Below are 7,680 nucleotides of genomic sequence, written 5' to 3'. Positions count from 1 at the left end.
TAAAAGCAGAGCTGTGAGCGACTCGATGAGCAACTCAGAAACCGAATCCAAGTCGCTGAAGGCTCTTCGGACTCACTGACGAGTTTGGACCTGAGACCAGTGCGGCCTTTCAGCTCGCACTGTGACATCACAGTTGGCCACTGCGTGTAAGCTGACATGAGAAGTGATGTCATGAATGCTTCCTGTCGCTGACATGATGGGATTTCTTCCTCAAGTGTTAGAGTTAGTGTTCGAAGCCTGAGAGCTGAGACCGATTTAGATGTTCCTCTGTCAGTTTGTTTAAAGCACACAACACACACACACACACACACACACACACACACACACACACACACACACAACGTGCTCATTAGCCATGTATGGTGTATGTGTGCCAGAAGTCATTTGTTTGTCTTTAAGCAGCTAAACTCTCTTTTATCCAGCTGATAATACAACGATTAGCATCTCAAAACCACAAAAGAGCTTTTTAATCAAACCTCAGGCTCTCACACACACACACACACACACACACACACACACACACACACTCTCACAAACACACACATACTCGGGGGTCCCAGGCCTCCTGTTGTGTAGCGTGTGATGATTACAAAGACGATATGTGTGTGTGTGTGTGTGTGTGTGTGTGTGTGTGTGTGTGTGTGCACTGACTGGTAGTTTACACAGTAATGTGCCAAGCAGCTCATTTGCTGGTTTTATATATAAACGTATATACGTGTGTGCAGATGGTAAAGGACTCTGTCTGCTCCAGTTTGACTCTGAACCTCTGATGAAATCATTTCTACATTTCGACCTTAAGATGCTCGTCACTCAGCATCTCTCAGCTCAGATGTTTCATATTCTAGCAGTGTGCCTAATATTTTGCATGCACTATAGCATCATATTATCCCACTTTGCAGCTTATTTGTGGTTCCTTGAGTGTGAAGAATGGGAGTCCCATGATGCACCGAGCACTTATTCTCCACTCACTGTGGTCCCCGTGCATTATATGCTACTGCTTGACTCTTTATGCTCTCATTTTTTCTTTTCTATTTTCCCTCAACCTCCAACCGGTGGCTGCCTCTTGCTTGATACTGTGGGAGTTCTTCCTGTTAAAACGAGAGGTAACCTCGTGCTTGTTCCTCAGATATTTTATGGTCTTTACCTTGCAAAGTGTCTTGAGGTGGCTGCGAAAGAGCACCAGATAAATAAAACGTAATTGATGTGAACTACTTCTGAAAAGGGCATGGCTGTGCATCCTGCAGCATCACCCCCCCCCTCCAGATATATTTTATGAATTAAGACATCCTTTAATGTGACACTGAAATTGATCTCTGAGTCACAGTCGGGATGACAGAGGGTACAAACTTTCCAAAACCCAAATGAAACGGTAAACTAATGTAGTTTATGCAGTGAGACAAACTGATCGAATGTGTGGCACAAACAGAGCCTCTAAAATAAAATGATAATATTTGTACTTTGGCAAAACATTTGCTTGATGCTGCATCATAAAAACACATAAGACAGGATTGATGCCACTGACAACCAGGAATGGAGGAGGAGCTTATTGACGTGATTTCAGAGTGCGACAGCTGATCAACAACATTTCAGTTCAATTTGTTTTACATACCAGCAAATCACAAGAACAGTCACCTCGAGGCGCTTTATCTGCTAAGGACCTTAAAATAATACAGAGAAAACCCAACAATCACATGACCCCCAGCGAGCGAGCACTTTGGCGACAGTGGGAAGGAAAAACTCTCTTTTAACAGGAAGAAACCTCCGACAGTTTAATAAACGTAAAGCAGCCAAAGAGGAAACAAACATGAACAGGAATATGTGGAAAAGCTTAATCACACATTGGTCATGAGAAAGTGACTGTGGGCGTGGTCTGCGGTGCCGCTGCAGGAGAGGGGGACGCACCTGCAATCACGCGTCGTCAGCTCAAAGTGTGGACTCACTCCTATTATTGTTGTTGGTGATGTGTTCGGCTGACGGCTGAAAAGCTGCAGCCGTGTGTGCTGATAAAAGAACAGCATGGAAATGTCGCCGTGTCATTGTTACAGTGACCGGCGCTCTGCTGCAGACTGATTGTAATATTTTCTCTTTTCTTTCTTGTCAGACCCTCCAGCAGGACCCTTACTGCTAAATTAGTGTTTTTCAGTGCTGATTGCAAACAGTGGGGCTCGAAGCTCTGCACAAATTTCCTTTTCTTCTCTCATTTACTTTTTCTCAATGAAAACTTGCAAGAAAATGGAGCAAATCAACATTTATTCATTTGGATCTCCGTCAGCCGCTAGTTATTCTGGACTAATTGTAGTTTTTCCAAGAACTAATTTGACACACTTAACTACCGCTATTAATCAACCGAAACAAGCAACAAAGCTTCTGTGTTTATGAGATTTTGATGAATTCAACATGGAACACGACTTGGCCTGACGGGAAGAGGTACAGAGCTTTCAAAGACTCCCTCTCATGAGAATGACTGTGCTTCTGCTTGGTTCTGCGGTGGTTCTGCTTGGTTCTGCAGTGGTTCTGCTTGGTTCTGCGGTGGTTCTGCTTAGTTCTGATGTGGTTCTGCTTGGTTCTGCTGTGCTTCTGCTTGGTTCTGCTGTGGTTCTGCTGTGGTTCTGCTTGGTTCTGATGTGGTTCTGCTTGGTTCTGCTTGGTTCTGATGTGCTTCTGCTTGGTTCTGATGTGGTTCTGCTTGGTTCTGCTTGGTTCTGATGTGCTTCTGCTTGGTTCTGTGGTGGTTCTGCTTGGTTCTGCAGTGGTTCTGCTTGGTTCTGCGGTGGTTCTGCTTAGTTCTGATGTGGTTCTGCTTGGTTCTGCTGTGCTTCTGCTTGGTTCTGCGGTGGTTCTGCTTGGTTCTGATGTGGTTCTGCTTGGTTCTGCAGTGGTTCTGCGGTGGTTCTGCTTAGTTCTGATGTGGTTCTGCTTGGTTCTGCTGTGCTTCTGCTTGGTTCTGCGGTGGTTCTGCTTGGTTCTGATGTGGTTCTGCTTGGTTCTGCAGTGGTTCTGATGTGCTTCTGCTTGGTTCTGCTTGGTTCTGATGTGGTTCTGCTTGGTTCTGCAGTGGTTCTGATGTGGTTCTGCTTGGTTCTGCAGTGGTTCTGATGTGGTTCTGCTTGGTTCTGATGTGGTTCTGCTTGGTTCTGCTTGGTTCTGATGTGGTTCTGCTTGGTTCTGCTTGGTTCTGATGTGCTTCTGCTTGGTTCTGATGTGGTTCTGCTTGGTTCTGCTTGGTTCTGATGTGCTTCCGCTTGGTTCTGATGTGGTTCTTCTTGGTTCTGCTTGGGGACTTTTTTTTTTGTCATCGCTAAAATAAGTCCCATCATCATCATCGTCCGTGCATACAGCTGCAGAATCTCGTTTCTTTAGGATTTGGTTTCTTTTGCAAATATCTTCGCTCTGTTTGCAAATGGGACAATGTACGTCTTCATAATCCAAGTCTTCCACTTCATCCCGAAGTTTTTAAGGTGTTCTCAAACCTGAGGACATATGCAATATGCAGTATCTAAGGGCATGCACCGGAGATGTGTACCTCCATATCCTATCGTGAAAAAAAAGACCAGAGTGGATAAATTCAGGGACAGTCTCATAATAAATCCAAGAGTATACCATCTGTTTAATCAATCACAGATCAGAGAAGAAGGTGTAAAAGTTTTAACATGACCTTAGAACATGAAACTGTCACGAAGTTAGAAAGCATCTACCTTTGAATAAAAAGCTGTCAACAAGGAGCTTCATATCTCATCATCAACACACCACTTCAACAGTTTCTCTCCTGCTGAGCCTTTTTAAAAACATTTATGACAGGTACAGAAATCACAGAATGAAGTTTCTCAGAAAAGAGAGAAGCTATTCTGTGATCGTCCATCATAACCTCACCTCCTGTTTGAGGAGCAGCTGCTCTACTCCGAGTTCCCTCTCGATGCCTGAGTGTGTCACCCTTAACTCGTTTACAGTCCCGCCTTTGTGCTTTCTGAGAGTCATCCTGCATGTAGACAGGTCTGAGAGCTGAACGTTGACTGGCTGAATGTGGAGTCATTTTTTTCTGGGAAGAAAACAATGTCAGGCAGAATATTTAGACTGTGTCTGTGAATTGTCGGTGAATTTCTGGCAGTTATTGCTCCCAAAGCCATTTGGCAGAACTGCACCAGTGTTTCTTTCTTTGGAAATATCTGGAGCGGTCACATGTTCTCGACACCACACAATGGTATAAATCAGGTACCTGTCAAAAACATTATGCCTAAATACCCTGTGGAGGAAACTGAATTTCTGAATTTCAGGTTTGAAAGTACATCAAGTGGTAAATCTGGGTCTTTTTCCGCACTTGGTTCCCTCTTCAATACAACATCGTTGTCAGGTCAGTCCACCCGTACCTTCATTTTTACATTTAATATTGAAACCAACTTGGAGATCAGTCAAACAAATGGCCTGGATGGAACAATCTACAACTTCCCAGCAGAGAACCAGAGATCTCAGCAGCTCCACACCCAATCCTGCCTCGCTCCTGCTCCTCAAGGTTGTTCATCAGCATCACGTGTTGCTAAGGGATGTTTACACCAGAAGCTACTAAAACATGTGTCAACCAGAAAAATTGCAGAATAGCTGCTGGTGATGCAAAGTGGTTGATCCCGAGTTAGACTTTTCTCAAGTCTGAGGCCAGCGAGTGCATCAATTACCCGTGAATTGATTCACATGTGGACGGGACTTTAGAGATCGCTTCTTGCCCGTCCCGTGGCAAGACCTGAAATCATCAGGAAAAAGAAATCTGAATATTTAATTAATCCTAGAGCAGGGATTAGTCAAAATAAATTAAACAAAGATAAAATCGGTCAGGTGTCACAGGAGGAGTGAGTCTTTCACTGAACATGCTCGTGTGACTGGAGAAGGTCTGAAGGATTAATGCTCTCTGTAACTCATCAGAGTCAAGCTTCTCACCCTCAGTGTTGCTGGATGTATGGATCTGTTTGTTCAGTCTGTTGTTATCTGCTACCTTCAGTCTGCTAGCGCAGCACAGCACAGCGCTGGCCACTGCAGACTCATAAAGCATCCTGAAGCACCGTCTGGCAGATGTTATAGAACTGTTTCATAAAATAGAGACCGCACTGGCTTTGGCGCTTCATTTAGAGGGCGTCTGTGTAGTCCACTTTGTTTATTTGAGTTTTTATTTTATTAATATTAACACAATTAAATGAATGCAAATGAAGCTCAAGCTAAATACATACAGCGGGTCATTTAATGGAAGTGTTAGCAGGATTGGCAGCTAGTGGCAGCTTTGAGCTTTGCAGGGGTTCGTCACCCTCAGGCCTCAGAAGCTTACCACTGTGGAAGAATCATGATGATTTAAATGAGCTCTGCTTCTTTTCAAAACCTTTTTCCTATTCAGCTTTAAAGGGGGAAACATACTTACCTAGGCCCGCATTCTTTTTAATGACCAGCAGGGGGCGACTTGTGTAGTTTTAAAGTCTGCCCACTGTGACATAAACATGATCCTAATTCCTCTAGGCTCAAATGCTACAACATGGTCTTCATTTATGAATTAGTTTCCAGATTAGTGTCCAGATGGACGATGAAGCTGCTCTGCAAAGACACCAGTCACTAACATATGCACTGAAAACGGAGCGCCTTCAAAGATGGGAGTTTCCATGTATCACTATTTCACAGATGATATTTAAACACAGACTTTATAGTAAAGATGCAGACTGTGTAACAGAGCCTCTTCAGTGACCTTCATGTACGAAGTTTTAATCTACTTTCCATGACAAGAACTCTGCATATGCTGAGTCGTGCTAAATGTATAAAAAAACCGAAGCTCGGACGTTTCTGCAATTTGCACTGAAATCCTTCTTTGTTTAAACTGTGAAGTGATGTGAAACCAAGAGTAGCCAAATATCTCTGACAGCGAGGAAACAGTGCGAGGGGAAGAAGAAACCTAAACGAGGACGGTGCTTCCTTTTATTTTTTACATTTTTTGTTTAGTTTTGATTTTCATTAAGAAGAAAATAATTTACTTAAAAATGAGAGGAAACAATTTCACAGGATTTCGAGTTAATGCGAGGACAGGTGACAGAGATTTCATGCTTGGAAATGTGTGTGTGTGTGTGTGTGCGTGTGTGTGTGTGCGTGTGTGTGTGTGTGTGTGTGTGTGCGTGTGCGTGTGTGTGTGTGTGTGGACTCCAGTGGTCCAGACCTCTTTTAGACAGCAAACAAGTCATTCATTATTCAAAACGAGCTCCCTCTCTCTTCGCTCACCGTCCTTCCTCTCTGCCTCATCAGTTGTTTGTCAGCTGTGTAGTTGTCAAAACTTCTCCAGATAAACAGATAAATCCGGCGCCTTCGAATCTTATTGATCATCGGAGAAGGTCACGCGGGACGCTCGATGCGTGTTCACGAAACACTTCCTGCCAGTGAGTGGTGTCTTTGTTCTCTCCGGCTCTCCTCTGAAGTGTTTCCTCCTCTGGCTCTGCCTCACGCCGCTGCTTCTGTTCAGCACAGACACTGAGTCACTTCACAGTAAATTGGATTTCCTGAACTCTGATTAGTTTGTGTTGTAATTGAGTTTGTGGATGAGACGTCTTTCTCTCATCCAACCTTATTTCAGACCAGTGCTGTGCCCGTGTGGCCCATTAGGTTTGGGTTTGTTTAAGCTGTGTGTTAAAGACAAATATCAGAAACCAGACGATGTTACATTTAAAGCAAGACTCATGAATTCTGGAACAGCAGCTGCTGCCATGACAGTAGACGAGAACTCTATGAAAACAAAGCATAGCCAATGATCTGGTGGAAGTCAACAGGCTGAAGCCACGCCCCTTTAAGCCAAGTTACTTCTGATTGGTTCCCCTTGTAAACAGACTATATCACTACATGCACACACATTTATACATGCAGCAGCTTTAACACCTGTTACCTGTGACTACCTGACTCATGAATACCGAGTCCTCCTTTCACTACTATGCTGATGATACTGAAACATTTCATCCTCTTCAGTCCCAACAAGTCCAGGCTGGATGGCATCATCACAGAGCATTAAGAGCTGGAAAGCACACAACGTCCTTCAGCTGAATGAGGATGAAACTGAAATTGTTCTCTTCAGTGGATGAAAGCAGCTTTTTCTGTGCCCCGTATCCAAAATTAAGCCTTTTCTTTCTTTGAGAGAACACGAAATTATCAATCATGCCCTCATTTCCTCCCACTTGGACTACTGCAGCTCATTCCACACTGGCCTCAGACCAGTCCTCGCTATTAAAATGTTGCTGTTAGGCTCCTCGCAGGCACCTGCTTTGGCTTCTCTCCACTAACTGCCAGGACTGATTTCGAGATCCTCCTGTTTGTCCACTAAACCCTTCACAGCTCTCCTGTCAAACTCCTGCTCAGCCTCCAGACCCTCGGGTCAGCTGATTGGATCCTTCTGACTCCGCCCCCTCTGCGGAAACAGCTTTACGGACACATCTTTGTATTTTAAAACTGTTACATTTTTTTTATCCATCGTTATTTACGTCTGTCTGATTTGCTTATTGTGTCCTTTTCAGCCGCTGCTGTGCATGTTTAGCACCTACTAACTTGTATTTTATTTATTTCATTTCTATCCTCCTATATATTTTATCCATTCTGTTTTTTGTGCAGCACTTTGGTCAAAGGGAGTTCTTTTTAAATGTGAATAAATTTGAGTTGAGTCATTACTATTTTTACAGC

The 7,680-nt window shown here is 43.8% G+C and overlaps 1 long non-coding RNA gene across 3 annotated transcripts; it reads right to left on the bottom strand.

Annotated features, from left to right (window-relative positions):
* Window positions 1-3,082: 3,082 nt before the first annotated feature.
* Window positions 3,083-7,370, bottom strand: LOC146685218 (uncharacterized). Of its 3 annotated transcripts, XR_014917189.1 has the most exons (5): window positions 6,896-7,370; window positions 6,241-6,470; window positions 3,871-4,036; window positions 3,696-3,775; window positions 3,083-3,532 (listed from the first exon to the last, which is right to left on the bottom strand). It is a non-coding gene; the product is annotated as an uncharacterized LOC146685218 (long non-coding RNA). The 3 variants fall into 3 exon arrangements; XR_014917188.1 differs by lacking the exon at window positions 6,896-7,370 and having other exon boundaries at window positions 6,241-6,711; XR_014917190.1 differs by lacking the exons at window positions 3,696-3,775; window positions 6,896-7,370 and having other exon boundaries at window positions 6,241-6,711.
* Window positions 7,371-7,680: the final 310 nt, after the last annotated feature.

The sequence above is a fragment of the Copadichromis virginalis genome, linkage group LG20 (assembly GCF_057382275.1).
Source record: "Copadichromis virginalis isolate Kocher_CV1m ecotype Utaka linkage group LG20, C_Virginalis_male_GT1.1, whole genome shotgun sequence".
NCBI classification, from domain to species: domain Eukaryota; kingdom Metazoa; phylum Chordata; class Actinopteri; order Cichliformes; family Cichlidae; genus Copadichromis; species Copadichromis virginalis.
Note: the sequence above shows the minus strand (reverse complement) of the source record. Positions and strands in the feature narration are given on the sequence as shown.